The following is an 18,533-nucleotide window of genomic DNA, read 5'->3' on the forward strand; positions in this document are numbered from 1 at the left end:
GATGTACATGGACGGGATCCCGTTCCGCCTATTGAGGTGCAGCTGATGGACATTCCCGCATGGCCGAAGGCACTAAAGACCTCCCTCAATTACTTGAGAGAGGCCCGCCAAGCAGCCGAGGCCGCATCGGCCACGAGCCAAGAGAGTAATGTACGGATACGGGAGAGGACAGCGACAGCCAAGCCCTTTAAAGTCGGGGACCAGACATGGCTACACCGTCCTCAGGTGCCGGTTGGCCTCTCACCAAAGCTGCACCGACCCTGGAAAGGGCCGGTCGAGGTCATTAAAGCACTCCAACCGCAGTGCGTCCAGGTCCAACTGGGTAAGCGACGATGGTTTGTACACCCCACCCGCCTCAAACTATACATCTCTCCACCATCATCTCCACCAACATCACCGCCAACATCATCATCATCATCATCCCTTCCCAGGCCAAGGTCGCCGACCACCACGCGCCGACCGGCAGGGGGTTCGGTGCCCTGTGTTCCCTTGTCACCTACAGCGCCCCATGTGAGGCCTGCCGGAGCGGCGGCACGACCGGGGGCCGCGGGGGCCGGAGAGACAGCGGCACCAGGCAAGGCGACACCGGCGCCACCAAACCAGGGACCGCGACGAGAGGGCCTTCGAAGGAGGGAGCCGCCACGGTCATCTGCTGCCTGTGGATGTCCGGGCTGTTACGGGACGCTGGCTGGAGACCCGGGCAGGCCGCGCAATTGATTTTGTTGTGTTATATTGCATTGTATGGTTGTGCCTGTGTGCATTGCTCGTGACGTCCCTCCATGTCGACCAGCTCCCCTCATTAATAATCATGCACAGGTTACATCCTCCACATGGACCCCGCCTCATTAATAATCATAAGCAGTGACGTCACTCCACATTGATCACCCTCCCCCCTCATTAATAATCATGAGCAGGTGACGTAACTCCACATCGAACAGCCCCCCTCAATAATCATGATCAGGTGACAACCTCCTAATAATTAGCGGTTGACGTCACTCCACATGGGGGGCCGAGGTGCCTCCTCCTCCCTCCTCGGCGTCAACTTACAACCCTCACTACAAAGGCAGAACCCTCACGTCACGCGATCTCCGTAATGCTATTGAGACATAGATGTAGAAAGGGCGTCATGATAAACAAGGGATTATATCCTTGAAATGTAATAGGTTTGTGTCACCGCGCCATTAAAAATTTCACACCAATGGATGCAATATGGGCAAAAGGCGAGGTTAATATGTTTATCCAATTCCTTTAAGTACTTTAAGTCTGTTTTTTGGATTGGGTTGGAAAAAGAAGTGTCCTCAGAATTCCATGCATACTGGAGAAAGCTCTTGCAAAAGACATTTAACATACAGCCTGTTCTCCTATAAGGCGTGTTTCCATAACGTGAATGGGAAATAACACATTGAATATATTAGGGAACAATTGTTTTTTATAACGCGGATGCGCATTGGATATAACGCGATTGAGTGAACAGAACTACGTCGTGTGTGCGAGCGACTAACCTACAGTACTGTAGTCCCCAAGGCATTCAGACATGGCTAACTCAATTCAATCAGTCTGTATTTTATGTGTCAAAAAAGCAGGCATTAGTGCATATTACAGCAGAACGGGGACAACACTGGAATCCGATTAATTATCTGGGACTAGCTTTACTACCCGTCTTGGATTAATACATGGCCTACGCAGAGGGTTTGGGGGGGATGCATGACGTCAGCAGGCACACTGCGTAACGCTTCTGCATGCGGGTGACATCACAGGTGTGACCTCACCGCTCACTTGCCGTGCAAAATATTACATGCATTATTGTGCCCCCCCCCCCCGCCCCAAAAATAAAAGTCTACTTTTATACTTTTTTCATTGTGTAGAGTCTGGAAGTTACCCACATGCCAAATTTCAAGTTTGTTGAATGTCGAACAGATACACATATTCACAAATTTCCCTTTTATATATATAGATAACATGTGGTTACCATCTGTAGTGGCACGACACACGCCGCTCACACCATCTACAGCACTGCAGTGGGAATGCAGTACCGGCCCTAGCGGGGGCCGGCTGAGATCGAAGATCAAGGATGGATGGCACTGCACTCCATGTGCAGTGCCAGCCTCTGGAGGTTAGGGGGCGAGAGTGCCAGGGACGTTGCAGGGGTGCATGGGGCCATGGCAGTCCATGTGAACCCGGACGCCTGGTGACCGGAGGTACCGGTCCGGGGGCCCCAAAGAGGGGGCTGGGGGACCACGGGACCAGGACCCTCTCGAAGGCTCGAGAAGGGGGGCGTGGCTAGGGGCGGAGTAATCCCCGCCACGGGAAATATAAGCCGGAGCCCTGAAGAGGTCCGGCTGGCTGTTGCAAGAATCAAGACCGAAGCCATCACCTGGAGAAGACTTTCCCGACTACAAGACCCGGATGCCACCTGGGGTCCGGTCCGAGATAGAGACCCCGTGTGAGCGAGGGTTAGCTAGCCCGGAGGAGATACCTCCCGAGGGTAGCTGGTGAAGGGGCAGATATACCCCTTCGTGGTTAGGGCTTTATTGTTAAATAAACGTGTTGCCTCTAAGAAGTCTCTGTCTCCCTGATATGAACCATTACACATTTTTTCCACTGTAGCCGAAGCTGGGACATGCTTCTCAGTCAGTCTAGGTCAATCAACACTATGCAGTGTACTGTGACAAAGTACAACAGAATAAAACCAGATCTCAGTACACATGAATACCTATTATTTAGCACAGTTTTCATTTCCCAGATAAAACCCGAAGATGAAATAATCCACAATTTCCCAGGTGAAACATTTGAATTACAAACATCTAATTAAACTGACTAAAGTAGTGAAGTGTTGTAAAACAACCCCCATAACTTACACGTAATGGGGAGGCCTTCATCCAGCAGTGGATTGACAATGGGCTTTAAAAACAACCGGCATGTTTACACACGCGTTGTATTGTACCCATTCATTTTGCCTTCATAACTACTTTTTGTTTTACACCTTGGCAGCATCATTAATTAATCTACAGTATATCTCGCCAAACGGGTTTGGCGCGCAGAGAGACATTTCTCATGAAAGGTCAACCCATACCCCAGGTGTTGTACCTGTAAAAGAGGGTGCGGTTCGACATCACGCACTTGCATTCACAGTCAGGATGGTCAGAGCTTTGCGTCTCCCTCCTCGTGTTCATCGAGCTTCGTACCTGAGCATCACCTTACCGGGGGGAACTTACAGTTGACCCTGGAAGCCAGCAAGGCCGCGCTGCTGAGATGGAGAGGAGGGAGCGCTCTGGGCACTAAGTAGAGTAGTAATGTTGGACGAACTCCTACATCTTTGTACAGCCTACTACCACCACAACCACAATTTATTACAAATCGATTCCTCCCACCCGAACACAGATTCAATTTCACAGGTGGCAAACCCGATCTCAAGAGCACAAAATTATCAAATAATTTTGCAGATGAAATATCTCAATTATATCGTAATAATTTAATTGAGTGGTGAAGTATGGCCAAACAACCTCCATGACTCACACGTAACGGGGAGGCCATCATCCAGCAGTAAATAATAAAAACACAAAGCGTGTTTGCACACATGTTATATTAATAATACAATATAACCGTAATAGAGGTTTTTGGGTTAAAGCTGGGAAAGTGAGGTGAGAGGGGAGAGGTAGAGTGAACTGAAAGGAGGCAGTGAGATGATAAGGGATAAGGGAGAGAGGTAGGAGAGTGCAGGAGAGTACAATGAGAGGGGAGAGGTAGAGTGAGATGACAGAGGTAGAGTGCGATGAGAGGGGAGAGGTAGAGTGATATGAGAATGAGATGAGAGGGGAGCGGTAGAGTGATATGAGAGGTAGGAGAGTGAGATGAGAGGGGAGAGTGATATGACAGGGGAGAGGTAGAGTGAGCTGAAAGTAGGCAGAGTGAGATGTAAGGACTGTGCTGCTTCTGTAGAGTTAAACTTATTAAAGTCCTCAACTCTCACCGTTTCGTCCCCGAGTGGCTGCGACTGCCGTCTCCTGCCTCATCACCACCAGCTCTATGGTACACGGCCATACCCGCATACCCACGTTTATTTAAAACCTTTAACAGTTTAATCACCCGAGTGCAGCCATCGCCGCCTCTATTAGCGCGTAAACTTAGTTTTAAGTTAATTTAATTTAGCTTAAAACACAGACCGATGTCTGCGGCCTGGCAGATATCGAGGCCTACTATTTGTACTGTCGCGATGGCCGCATTGCCTCGCAGCTCGCGCGGCCGAAGCCGCTAGTCGAGGTCGCCCTCGCCGTCTCGGGCCTGCATACGTGGCAGCTTTTACTTCGTATTTTTTTTTGTTGTCGTTATAGTTGAATGCTTTATTTATTGAAAATTAGTTCAGTAAAATCAGCTCGCGTGCAAGTGGTGATGTTTAAATGTTGGTTATTAGACTGCACACAGATGGTCAGTGCGTGAGAGTTTTGGCAGTCAAGAGCTACGGTCGCTGTTATGAAGTCGCGTTAACTGTCAATTGCTTGATTGTGATTGTATTCGCATTCGCCAAACCCCATTGACCAGCGTGGTGAAGTATGGCCAAACATCACCTGCGGCCCGCCCGCAGCAGCGTGGGGAGGCCCTCATCCAGCAGTGGATTGGCAAGTGCTGTACATGTAGGCGATGTCGTGTTCATGAGCTCGTGAGTAATTTTGAAGCTCACATCACGTGCTTACGCTATTAAAATGAATATTCGTGTCTTATATACATCCTTGATCCATATTAGAGGTTTTGTTTTGGATTAATAATTGACACAGCCAATTAGTAAAGTTTGTCATGTAAACAAAACATGCCAATTCGTTACTAGTTCAGCACACCTGTGTGATGGAGAGTAAACCCACAACATTTACAATTCGAGTACGACGTTTTGCCGGTAATTACAACCAGCCTCGTCAAGTGACAGCCAAAGTTGTGGAGGAATCATCCTGTTTCGGACGTTATATATATATTTTAAAAAAAGCTCGTTTTTTAATCCACACGCTTTTATTTGCACTCCAAAGTAGAAAATACCGTACATAATTTTGACCCCAGACTAATTAAAAGTGAGCTAAGTTTACACTATGGGAACCTCATTTGCCAGTAAAAATATGATAATTGGTTTTTTACCCTTCTATCTGGCAACAAAACTGACACCTTTTTACAAGGAGTCATGTTTGCATAGACCTAGTCTCACATGGGTTGGACCAGATGACGCCAAAAGGCGCCTTTTGGCGTCATCTGGTCCAACCCATGTGAGACTAGGCTCTGAGGAAAGCTGTCTCGGGTGTGGACCAATCAACTTCAAGGACAGTGCACATTATCAGAGTTATGTTCTTTTGTTTGTATTATGACTGCAGGTATTGCGGTCTATGCTAACATGACTCCTTGTAAAAAGGTGTCAGTTTTGTTGCCAGATAGAAGGGTAAAAAACCAATTATGAGCTAAGTTTGTTTTCTCAAACGGCCTATTTATCATAAATTTACCAGGCTCTCATAGGTCCATTTGCTTTCTCTCGCTCGGTCGCTTCGGGGTGGATTTCCACACAACTCTATCTAAAATGTACCAGTCTTGTTGGGTTTTTCATTAACATGCTAATTTCTCTGCTCCAGCAGCTGCTCCAGCAGACCCACCTCTCTCTCTGCCCCCCCCCTCTCTCTATTTAAGGCCTCGACAGAGGCATTGGGTCTCTGTGTGTCGATGTTGAGTGCCTCTCTCTGTGTGTCTCTTGTGTTGTCTCTCTCTGCTTGTGTGTCTGTCTGTGTGTCTCCGTGTCTGTGTTTTGTCTCTCTCAAATTTAGTTCTACCTGATGACGGTTGCTTGTGTTGCAATCGAAACGTCGTTTTCTATTATTTAATTTATTTTCTTTCTACGTAACTTTACCGAAAGAACCAAAGAGTAAAAGTGGGTGGCTTCCTTTGGATATGTTTACTTTTCTTTATGCAAGCCACCTACTTTTAGAAGATACAATTTGATTAATTCTGTAGTCAAAATGATTAATTTTCAACCTTGGAGTGAAAATAAAAGTGTGTGTATTGAAATACTTATTTTTACCTATTTTTACATTTTAGTCCCATTGTCATTAAATTAACTAATACTTGAACGTAATATCTCGTCATTTGCATTCAATAAGCTTATGTACTGTTACAGTCAAGCAAATTAATTAAAGTAGCATTCGTCTCTTTGTTTATGTATAAACAAAATAAATATCAGATTTGCAGGGGAAGAACATGCAAACAGAAATATGTTTACTGTTAAGAACAGCAAGACTATAACCCCTAAGGCCTATGAACAAATTATCCGGACTTGGAACGTGGCCGATCTGTTTGGACCACCTCAAGTGAATGCAGTGTGAAGTTAAATTAACAAATGAGGGGGTGTCAAGGATAAACTCAGTAATTCACGTCGCTGTCTGATAATGCTGGTTGTAACTACCAACGAAACGTCGTAACCAATTGTTAAATGTTGTGAGCTGCTCTCCAGCATCATCGTGTGCTGAAGCAGTAATAAAGTGGCAAGTTTGTTCACATATTAATTAGCTGTATCGGGTGGAAGAGGGTGTACGACACACATTTTACTTTCACGATCTTATCCAAACATCCATTATGAATCATACTAGCAGGAACCCGTGGAATTTCCCTGAGGATTTGGGCAGTTCCCAATTTATGAAAGGGGTCTGTTCCGAAGATATACACACACACTTACTTTCACACGCGCACAAAAAGACAAAGATCGCCCGTTTAATCTTAACAGACTGTTGTGGAAAGTGCTGTTAGCAAGCAGGACATCTGAAGGCCAGAATGGCGCCTTTGTATTGCCAGTGGCGTTGTTTACACACCACAGCAGGTATGCAATTGAGCCTAAGTCGACCTAGGTCCTAGGGGATAATTATCATAGCTGTTAAGGCACACACACTTTAACATGCACACAAATACAAACATCCCCCATATAGCCTTAACAGACTGTTGGAGCAAGTGCTATTAGCAAGTAGCATCTAATGAAGGCCAACACTGCACACAAAAGTGGGTGGCCAGCACCAAGCCTGACCATCTTTGTCTCCCCAGTGGTGATGTTTATACACCGCACCAGGTACTTACTTGAGGCTGAGTCGACTTAGGGGAGGCCCAGGACCTATTCAGATAATCATCTCTGGTGGTGGTCGTGTGCGGGAATGTAACTCGGCTTGGCAGGTTTTTAACTCAGTGTAGCGCTAACCGCTACACTACCGCTCCTGACGCAAGTGCTGTTAGTGAGCAGCACATCTGAAGGCAGGAATGGCACACAAGGGAGGGTGAGTGGCCAGCACCACGCCCAGCCGCCTTTGTCTCTCTAGGGACAATGTTTAAACACTGCACCAGGTATTCATTTTAGGCTGAGTGGACCTCGGGGAGGCCCAGGACCGGTTTAGATAGTCGTCACTGGGGTTGGGCGTGGGGGGGAATCGAACTCGGGTGGCTGGGTTCGTAGCGCAGCGCACTAACTGCTACACTATCGTTCTTAGCACACATACATAAACAGCAACAACAACAACCGCCGTTCGCCACTAATTGCCCGTGACATCACTACGGCGCTTGTGCCAGGCTATGTGCATGTTGAGGCCACGTGAAGTGTCGAACGCCCGTTAAAAGGAGGTGACGGAGCAGACCCCCCAGGTGCCATGGGTCGACTGACTAAGATGACTGGCCGATGCACCACTTGTGCCCCCTACTGTGCCAACTTGCTGTGTTTTAGCCACCCCGTCGCTCTGCTCGTTGTTGTGAGCGTCGTTCCTCTGCCCTCCGTCGTTGTTGGAGGGCGACTGCCTCCAACTGCCCAGTAGCATCCTTTACGAGTTTCCTCAACAGAGGCCGATCTTGACACTGCTGGTACCAGTCATCGGCAAGTCCACCTTTATCTAGCCGAAAAAAAGCTGCTTATGCATGCGATGGCTGGGCATGTGGGCGACATGACCCAGCTAACGCAGACTTGCCTTCCGGAGAAGCTTACTGATAGGACTTGGTCCAGATCTTTCAATAATTTTTTAGCTCCTCACACAATCCAGCCTGGTTAAACCCAGGATCAACCGTCGGCAGGCCAGCCTAAATGTTTCAAACCGGCGAAGATGTTCCATTAGGGGGTTCTCACTTCGCAAGCGTAGAGAAGGGAGGGCATGACTATGGCCGAGAAGATCTGAAGTTTTGTGTGGAGCAACAGACCATGTAGCTTCCACACAGTTTTGCGCAACCGAAGAAAAGAATGCTGCTCAACTGATTCGGAGTGAGACCTCTGCTATCAAACCGGGGCCGGTCATGAGCACACTACCCAAGTATGGGAAACTCTCCACTCTCTCCACAACTGCCCCATCACCAATTGGGAGTTGTGGGGGTGGAGTGTCCGATGATACAAAAAACCCAGGCAGGTGCTAGTTTTGGTTGGGCTGATGGTAAGGCCCCACCTCTTAGTGGCACGCTCCAGGTTCAGCAGCAGCACCTCCAAATCCTCCTCTGAGTGAGCAGCAATTGCCAGATCACCGGCATATGTAACATGTTTGACCAATAGGAAGCCATCCCTAGACCGCATCTGGGCATTGATCAGCCTTCCATTGTATCTGTACCAGATGTAAATTTCTCTGGTACAACCATCAAAGGCTTCATGAACTACGTGGTCGAAATAGATTTTTTAAAATGTGGGAGCCAGAGGACATCCCTGTCGCACCCCAAGGTGAACAGGGAATGGTTCCAACTCGCGGCCATGTAGTTTACCTGGGCCCACTAACCATCATGAAGGTCCTTAATGATCGGGAGCAGAGAGTCAGGGACTCCGAAAGCACAAAGAACAACCCAGAGCCCAGGCCGACTGATGGTATCATAGGTCTTGAGCAGGTCAATAAAGCAGAGATGTAGGTCTTGTTGGAATTTCCTACACCTCTGCTGCAGCAGACGTACAGAAATATTGCATCAGTGCAGGACCGCCCTTTGCTGAAACCACATTGGGGCTCTGCAAGCCTCTCCTCAGTGTGCCTGGCAAGGCGATGTTGAATAATCTCTGCCAGGAATCTTTCCCGGCACACTGAGGAGTGAGATGCTCCTGTAGTTATTGCAGTCTGTACGGTCCCCCTTCTTAAAGAGGGGGACCAACAGGGTATCCTTCCAATCCTGCGGAACCCATCCAGTGGTCCAGACTTATTATGATGTAATGTAGGGCAGTCTGTGCACAAACACCACCCTCCCTCAGCATTTCGCTTGGGAGATCATCTCTGCCTGGTGCCTTTCCTGGTCTCAGACTCTGGATCGCCTTCAGCACTTCCTCAAAAGATGGCACCTCAGCCAGCCACTGACAGGGGGTGACTACTTCTTCCAATATTTGAGGCACTGCAGCTTCAGCAGGGTCTTCCCCACGTTGCCCCATGATGTTTTCCAGGCTGAGGGATTTCCCCTCCCCCAAGACCTCACAGAAATGCTCAGCAAATCTGCAAACCTGTGTCTGGGGGTCAGAGATTGGATCACTGTTCTTTCCCCTGATGATGGTAATAGCTGTGGTGCTGCAAGTTACTTTTTGATGGAATTAAAGAGCGATTTTTGATCGCGGGCCACTGGGGCAGATTCCATCTCCTCAGCAATCCACGACCACCACCCATCCTTGTAGCACCTCATGGCTCTCCAAACCTCCTAGCGAAGGCTGCGGTCAGGCTCCTCATTCTCTGACGTGGGATGCTGTAGACCAGGAGTCCTCAAACTTTTTAAACAGGGGGCCAGTTCACTGTCCCTCAGACCGTTGGAGGGCCGGACTATAGTTAAAAAAAACTATGAACAAATTCCTATGCACACTGCATATATCTTATTTTGAAGTGAAGAAACAAAATGAGAACAAATACAATATTTAAAATGAAGAACAAGTAAAGTTAAATCAACAAACTTGCCAGTATTTCAATGGGAACTATGGGTCTGCTTTTGGCTAATGAGATGGTCAATGTCCGGTTCCATATTTGTCACTGCTAGTCGTAACAAGTGATGCAAGTGTGCATCCGTTAGTCTAGATCTGGTTGGAGATTTCAAATGTTTCATTCTGGAAAAAGTCTGTTCACAGACATAAGTGCTGCCAAAGATGGTTGTCATTTTGAGTGCATGGTTCCTGAGATGAGGATATGTCTCAGAGGGGAGAGATGCATATAAATTATGAAGGCTGCTTGACTTGAATGCGTCTTTCAGAGAGTCACAATTCTGCAGTTCAGCCAGTTCCATTTGGTAAATTGTATCCATATTTTCAATGTCAATAGAAAATGGGTTACGGAAAAGCTGTATGTCCTGTTCATGGAGATGAAGCTCTTTAAATCTAAATTGGAACTCCTTTTGCAATTTTTCCAGTGAATCCACACATGTTTTCTTTGGGAATTGCAACCAATGGTTTTTCCGCTAACAGATTTTGAGTTGTGGGGAGATGGCAGAAGTTTTCCTCCTTAACTTGTTTGATGAGGAGGCTAATTTTACTTCAAATGCTTTGACATGTGATTGCATATCACAGAGGAGCTTCCCCTTTCCTTGAAGTTGCACATTGAAACTGTTGAGTAGCTCTGTTACATCTGTCAGAAAGGCAAGGTGCCATTTCCATTCTGCATCATTGAGCTCTGGTACTTCTTTGTTTTTTGAAAGCAGAAAAGCTGTAATCTGTGGAAGTAAGTCATAGAAACGTTTCAAAACTCTCCCTCGACTCAGCCAACGGACTTCTGTGTGGTACAGAACATCTTCATAGTCAACATTTAGCTCAGACAGAAATTCCTGAAATTGTCTGTGGTTTAGTGCATGAGCTCTAATGAAGTTAACACAAGATACCACAATTTTCATAACAGAGTCCCACTTCAGTGATTTACTACACAGTGCTTGTTGGTGGATGAGGCAGTGTATGGCTATTGGATGAGAATGGTTATGTTTGTCCATCTCTTGGTTAATGCGAGCAATTACTCCTTTCTTAGACCCCACCATGCTAGGAGCACCATCAGTTGTCACGCTGGCTAGTTTAGCCCAGTTCAGCTCCAAACCATTCACAGTTTGGCAAACCTTTTCATAGATATCCTCTCCTGTAGTTGTTCCTTTGATGCTTTGCAGTGCAGCAAGCTCTTCTGTGACTTTGAAATAGTCATTCGTCCCACGAATACAAATTAGAAGTTGTGCAGAATCACGAACATCATTGCTTTCGTCGAGTGCCAAGGAAAAATAGGAAAGTTTTTTTGTGGAGTTTTGCAAATGCTGATGCAAATTGTCTCCCATTTCTTCAATCCTCCGTGTAATTGTAGGTCCTGAAAGACTCACTGTACTAAATAAATCGGCCTTCTCTGGACACATCTCTTTGGCAACAGAAAGAAGGCATTCTTTAACAAATTCTCCCTCCACGAATGGTCTGCCAGTGCACGCTATTAGCTTGGCAACTTGAAAACTTGCTCGCAGTGATGAAATATTTAGCTGCTTCTGCTTCACAAAAGTATTTTGCTGAGTTGTTAATGTATTTTTCAGTTTTAATATTTTATCTTTTCTCACTTCTCCGACCAAACAATCATATTTATCTTTATGTTGAGTTTCATAGTGTCGACGTAAATTGTATTCTTTGAACACAGACACTATATTCTGGCATATCAGACACACAGCTCTTTCCTTGTACTGCATGTAAAAGTAATCATAAGTCCACTGTTATTTGAATATCCTACACTCCGAGTCAATTTTTCTCTTTCTTGACATTGTTTCCTCGGGAGTCAAAATTGCTATTAGTAAAATACCAATATATATACAGCGCTACAAAAACAATATACCAGCAATAACTTTGCCCACACAGAGACATACAGACTGCACTACCCATCAATGCAGTCTGATTGGGGGAACTCCGCTTTTACCCCAGGCTCACACTGGTGCGGGTGCCATTAAAAAGTTAATTACACCTGCAGTTTTGTTCACAGATCGCAGTGCGGTGGGCACAATGAGTGCTCACCAGCGCAGCTCAATCAGTGCCCACCACCGCAGCTCAATGAGTGCTCACCAGCGCAGCCCAATTAGTGCTCACCAGCGCAGCCCAATTAGTGCTCACAAGCGCAGCCCAATTAGTGATCATGGGCCGGATAAATGTCCTCAGCGGGCCGCATGTGGCCCGCGGGCCGTAGTTTGAGGACCCCTGCTGTAGACAATGAGTGGGCCTGTTGCTTTTTCTCAGCCAGCCTTAACACCTCCTCTGTCAGCCAGGGTCTCTGGGGAGGTCTGGACCATGTACCCAATGCAGCCATTGCAGCTGCATGAGCCACAGTCCGAAACCTCGCCCATATCCCCTCGACATCAGGAGGAGTGGGGGACGATGCTAACCCCAGCTGCAAGCAATGACGATATTCTCGCTTGCAACTTTCATCAGCTAGCTGAGACCAGGCCAATATGGGTTTGAATGGGGTCCTGGTTGTACACCCACCACCGGAGTGGAAGAATGGCAGGCGCATCTTACAGATGACAAGTCGTTGGTCAGTGGGCAGATCAGCTCCACGGTAGGTCCTGGTGTCAAGGACATGGGCCCGCATCCACTGTTCCATCACTATATAGTCCTGCAGATGTTCTTGCTTGGACTCGGCATGCATCCATGATGTTGTATGGATGTGCCGATGCCGGAACAGCGTGTTGGTAATTTCAAGCCCATGGGCTGCCCAAAAATCTAGCAGCTTCCTACCATTGTCATTGAGCTGATCTGGCCCATGCATTCACCCAACAGGATTACTCTATCCCGAGGGGCCACTTTAGCTAGCATCTGAAACAGGATGTCATAGAATCCCTCTACTGATGTTTATCTTCAGTGGTGGCATAAGTAACCACGACCACCACTCCTCGCCTCTGGTTAATCGGAAGGCAAACCAAAAATATCCTGAGGATTACAGCTACCCACACCTCACCCTCATGCTCCCACACCGCCTTTATTCTATTGTTCAGAAAAAGAGCCACTCCCTGTTATTTGGCAGTCTCCAGCCCCGAGTAGAGGACTGTCCACCCCTCATAGTGGCAGGAGCCAGAGCCAGTCCACCGGACCTCTAGAAGATCACAGAGGTCCAGGCGGTACCAGTCCAGCTCCCGACAGAGGAGTGGCAGCCTCTCCTCCGCAGTGAGCATTCAAACATTCAACTGGGTTACCCGTAGTGACTTTTTGTTGTTTTTGGAGGAACCCCAAGGGTATTCAATCTCTTGGCTCCGCCAAATGGGGTTTGGCCAGGAGAGGTCATAGATGCCTGTCCCCCCAGGGCCTCCAGCACAAGCTTAGTTGGAGATTGTTTTTGTGGAAATTAATTGAATGTGGAGGGGTTACCAGCACTGTCCAGAGCCCCCTTTGGCCGCTGTGGTTGCTACAAATGCCATGAGGGTAATGGTCAATTGAAATTGGCCCTCCCCCATAGCACTGCTCACCACAGCATTCCCATTCGGTACCAACGAGGAGGTAGGGCGTTGTTTTGCCGGACGTACACAAAACACATACACACACGCATGTGCATACACACAGTCTTAACACACACCCCCAGCGGTGATCTTAGGACTCATTACAGCTGGCGGAGGATCGCTCCGCCAAACCAAGTAGTTCGGCGGTTCATTTCGCCAGTGTGCGTAGGCGTTTGCAAGTTGTATTGAACATTTTTTCACGAAATGTGTAATCTACGTGTATTTGTAAGTGGGGATTTAGTGCAATGAGTGTGTCAACGTACGATCAGTTGGACCAATGGACGGGCCTCTGGAACAGAACCCGTTCGTAAGGCGGGGACTGGCTGACGGTGAGTTGCAAATAATGTAGCATTATGCAGCACAGGATTATTAATTATTGCACGGATAAGGTGTCTAATCTTTATTTTATTATGAGAAGTTTGTATCATCACGTTTATAGGGCATGGAAACGTGCCGTACTGCTCAGCAAGCAGCGACCCAGCCTGTGTGATGATGCTAAGTATAAAATTAGGTTAAATAATTATACTGGTAGGAACGAAGTAGACCAGCCTACAATAGATTATATCGTCCGTCCGTCCGTCCGTCCGTGTAGCAACATCGCCCCCTACTGCAAACACTTGGCATGACCCTACAAAAACCTTTAGACTCAGTGACGCTTTCCTGGCTAAACAAGTGTAACATTCCCTTATAATTCCCTCAGATAGCTTTTAACTAAAACATTTAAATTAATGAGGCTTTCCTGGCCAAACAAGTGTAACATTCCCTTATAATTCCCTGAGATAGCTTTTAATTTAAACTTTTAAATTAAAATTTAACTCACAGCGCCCTAAAGCCTACAGCTAGGCCTAAAGCCTCGAACTACGCCTCAAACTCTCCCTTCGTATCGTACCCCCGCGTGTGTGCAAGGGAATTAATGTTTAACAATGTTACATTCCCTGATGCTTTTAAATAGAAACATTTAAATTTAAAGCTTTTACATAAATAATAAAACATTTAAATTTTAAATTAACTCACGGCGGCCTAAAGCCTACAGCTAGGCCTAAAGCCTAGACCTAGGCCTCAAACTCTCCCTTCGTATCGTACCCCCGCGTGTGTGAAAGGGAGTTAATGTTTAACAATGTTACATTCCCTGATGTTTTTAAATAGAAACATTTACATTTAAAGCTTTTACATAAATAATTAAAACATTTAGATTAAAAATAAACTCACAGCGGCCTAACGCCTACAGCTAGGCCTAAAGCCTAGAACTAGGCCTCACACTCTCCCTTCGTATCGTCTGATTCGGTGTAGCAACATCGCCCCCTACTGCAAACACTTGGCAGGACCCTACAAAAACCTTTATACTCAGTGGGGCTTTCCTGGCTAAACAAGTGTAATAATACATTATGTTTATATTCTTTGGTTATTCGGTCCTACCAGCCCACCCCGCAGGGTCCTGTTGTTAACGAGTCCCATCGAACACGCCGATTGGTTGCAGTGCGTGATGTCACAGCGACCAAGCAACCAATCAGAGGGAATTCTATAAAATTGGTCGTGAAAGACATGTAAAAATAATAACAAACCTTATTCACTTTTTATTATCCACTTAATTTACTATAAACGGTGGACTTGCAAATCCACCGCTTAGATTCACTGAATCCATCTACTATTAACACAAGCCTCTACTTTCTGGATGTTGTGGTGTATCACGTCTTTTTTCAAAACAGTCCTCAAATGGTCATATACATACTGTTGGTCACTGTTTGAGTGTTGCAATGAATAATAATTCAGTACATTTTGTATTGGTGCTTTCATAGCGCAAGGCAAGCAACACAAAGTTAGGTGCTGCTGTTTTCCACACAGTCTCCAGTAGTTTCACAGTAGGGGGCAATGTTGCTTTGTGTTCGAGGTAAGTTTACTAAAATGGTAAATTTTCACTATGATGCTGGCACTCATTGGCCTACTAATTTCAAATGATGTCAGTTGAATCTGAAACCTCCACTGTAAAGCAAACGGCGTTAAACAGGGTGGCCTGCCAGATTTGAACCATTAAATATTTTTCAACAAGTGACTGACATACTTCTGCCTGACCGTTTTGCCACCACCCGATTTAACAAGTTAAATTCCTCGTGTCTCTCCCATCTGCCCCTCCTTCCCTCCAGTTAGCCATGTTTAACTTCTAGGTGCTGCTGACGATGCTGCTGCTAGTGTGCACATGCGCATACGTGCAGGCGCTCTTCCCCTCCATGCTCGACCACAACAAGACCGGGTGAGCAGCAGGGGGATATAAATCTATTATTACATTTCTGCAAGGGGGATTTTGGTCGTCGCGAAGCCATTCCCACCCCCTCCCCACTGTCCCTGCCCAAAACTTCCCAAACAAGCCCAACTGTGTGTCCGGAGGAGGGAATTGGGCCAAAACAAAAATAGGCGGGGCCTAACGAAGAAGGGGGCATGTCCTAAAAAGGAAAGGAGCGGGGCTATAAAGGGGCTTTACCCCCTTTCTACCCGCCCTGCTTATAGAGAGTAACGTGTCTTAATGTGACAGTCATACCAATATTTAGATTATCAGAGCTGGAGTTTAACCAAACTAAATGCGGCAAATTTTGCGTTATGGGTTTGTTTTTGTGTGTCTGTGGCCGTTGGTGATCGGGCTGAGACCATCAATAAGTGAGAAGGTCTAAATAAAAACAGCAATAACGAGACGACCCCAATTACCACGGATAGCTCGAGCTCCCTCTTTCACCCCCTTTTATCCTTCCAGCGGGGCCTGGCCCCACCCTGGCCATGCCCCCCTTCTGGAACCATCTAGCTGGTTCTGGGAGCATAAAGATGGATCGCTTCCATGACCCTTGGCCCAGTTATTCATGCTCGTGTGTGTGTGCCTGTGTGCGTGCATGTGCCTGCGTGCGTGCATGTGTGCGAGTATGTGCGTGCATGTAAGTGCTTGCATCTGTAGTGTTCTGCATGCAAGTCTGTGACTACGCGTGCATTTGCGTGCCTGTGTGTGCTTGCACATGTGTGTGTTTGTACTTGTGGGTATCGGTGGTGTAGTGGTTACCACGCTGCACTACGAACCTGGCAAACCCGGGTTCGAGTCCCATGAGCGGGAATCGAACCCAGGTCGACTCAGCCTCAAATGAGGACCCGGTGCGATGTGTCAACATTGCCACGAGGGAGAAAAAGGCGGCCGGGCATGGTGTTGGCCACCCACCCCCTCGTGTGCCGTGCCGGCCTTTATAGGTGCTCGCTAACAGCACTTGCCCCTACAATCTGTTATAGGCTATACAGGGATATTAGTTTTTTTCTTTGTTGTACTTATGGGTAGCGGTAGTGTAGTGATTAGTACTGTGCTACAAACCCAGCGACCCGAGTTCATTTCCCGCTCACCGCCAACACCATTGGCGATTATCTGAACCGATCCTGGGCCTCCCCTGGGTCGACTCAGCCTCAAATAAGTACTTGCTGTGATGTGTAAGCATCACCACTAGGGAGACAAAGGCGGCTGGGTGTGGTGTTGATCACCCACCCCCTCATGTGCCGTGCCAGCCTTAATAGGTGCTCGCTAATAACACTTGACCCAACAGTCTGTTAAAGCTATAGGGGGATATTTTTCTTTAGTACTTGTGAGGAGTGGTTGTGTAGTGGTTAGCGTGCTGTGCTATGAACGCGGCGACTTGATTTAAATTCCTGCCCATGGCCAACATCATTGACGATTATATGAACTGGTCTTGGGCCTCTCCTAGGTCGACTCAACCTCAAATGAGTACCTGGTGCAGGGAGTAAAGATCACCACTAGGGAGAAAAAGGCAGCCGGGCGTGGTGCTGGCCACCCACTCTCTCCTGTATCGTCATAGGGGCTTGCTAACACCACTTGCTCCAACAGTCTGTTAAAACTATACGGGGGATCTTTTTGGTGTGTGTACTTGCATTTGTGCATTCAAGCACGTGTCTGTGCATGTGTGCTGGCACGCACATGTGTGTATGTATGTACGTACGTGTATGTGTGCGTGTGTGCAGGTGAGCGGAAGAGCGCTTATGTGGGAGTGGCATGCATTGCCATGGCATTCAGCATCCTCTTCCTCCAGTAGCACAGTGCGAAGGGCCAGTCACTACGGCTGGAGGTAGGGGGGAAGGTTTGGGGGGGAGGGAAAAAAGAGAAGGGAGATAAGGTGCATTCACCGGGCAGTGGGGAGCTGAGTTCCATTCTGAGTTTACACCAAGTTGGAAATTTTTCGCTCATCATGGATCTTCACACCTAAACGACTTCAAATTATCAGCACCATCGCCATCATTATCGTGGCACCATTGCCTCATTGGCATTATCAATGTTGCATTATCACTTTTATCATTTATCATCAGGTACATGCCGTGGCACGCTGGTCAACGCTGCGGTTTGGGAAGACGGGTAAGCGTATACGTTGGGAGCATATTACAGCACAGCAATGCAGGTTACTGTGCTGCCTCCTGCTGGTGTCCATAGTGCCGCATCGTCATCACTTCACACATTTTTTCAACATCCCTGCCACATAATTCTATCGTCATCACTTCACAATCACATCATCAATCGCGATGATGATGTCATCATAATATAAAGAACATTGCAAACATCACCTACCTCGTGTCAACGTGAGCGGCTTTTTCAACTGCGTCTCTTGCTGTTGAGAACACTGTGACGGGAAACAGCGTCATCCATACACACATTCCATCATCATTGCTGCGGTAGTCATAGTCCTGAGTTAGTGGTGTCACTGGAGTTAGAAACACTCTCTCTGTGTGCCATGACGAACACCACTCTCACCTCCCCCATGCATTTCCGGGGTCATACCGTGCTGGAGGAGTTTCTTCAAGAATTGAAGTTCTTTTACTGAATAAACTGAAGTTTTAACCGACAGAGAGCCACACAACCCGCAAACAAGGCGGAGAGCTGCGCTGTACAACCGCAAAAACCTATGCAGAAGTACCACTTCCACCAATCGGCACAAGTTGTGCTACTCACAGGGCATGTTAGTGATATGCGCAATAGTCATGTATGGTCAAAATGGGGAAGGTAGGGTTTGGATCATGCCTCGAAATTACCTCCAGCATTGTATTTCAATGCGGGCAGTATTTAACCTCAAAACTATCTACAATTC

At 47.1% G+C, this 18,533-nt stretch overlaps 1 long non-coding RNA gene across 1 annotated transcript; it reads left to right on the plus strand.

The window, feature by feature from the left end:
• Positions 1 to 3,712: 3,712 nt before the first annotated feature.
• Positions 3,713 to 18,011, plus strand: LOC144728151 (uncharacterized). Its single transcript, XR_013587490.1, has 5 exons — positions 3,713 to 4,029; positions 4,540 to 4,657; positions 15,561 to 15,667; positions 17,419 to 17,522; positions 17,761 to 18,011. It is a non-coding gene; the product is annotated as an uncharacterized LOC144728151 (long non-coding RNA).
• Positions 18,012 to 18,533: the final 522 nt, after the last annotated feature.

This window comes from Lampetra planeri, chromosome 27 (assembly GCF_965212315.1).
Source record: "Lampetra planeri chromosome 27, kcLamPlan1.2.h2, whole genome shotgun sequence".
Taxonomy (NCBI): Eukaryota; Metazoa; Chordata; class Hyperoartia; order Petromyzontiformes; family Petromyzontidae; genus Lampetra; species Lampetra planeri.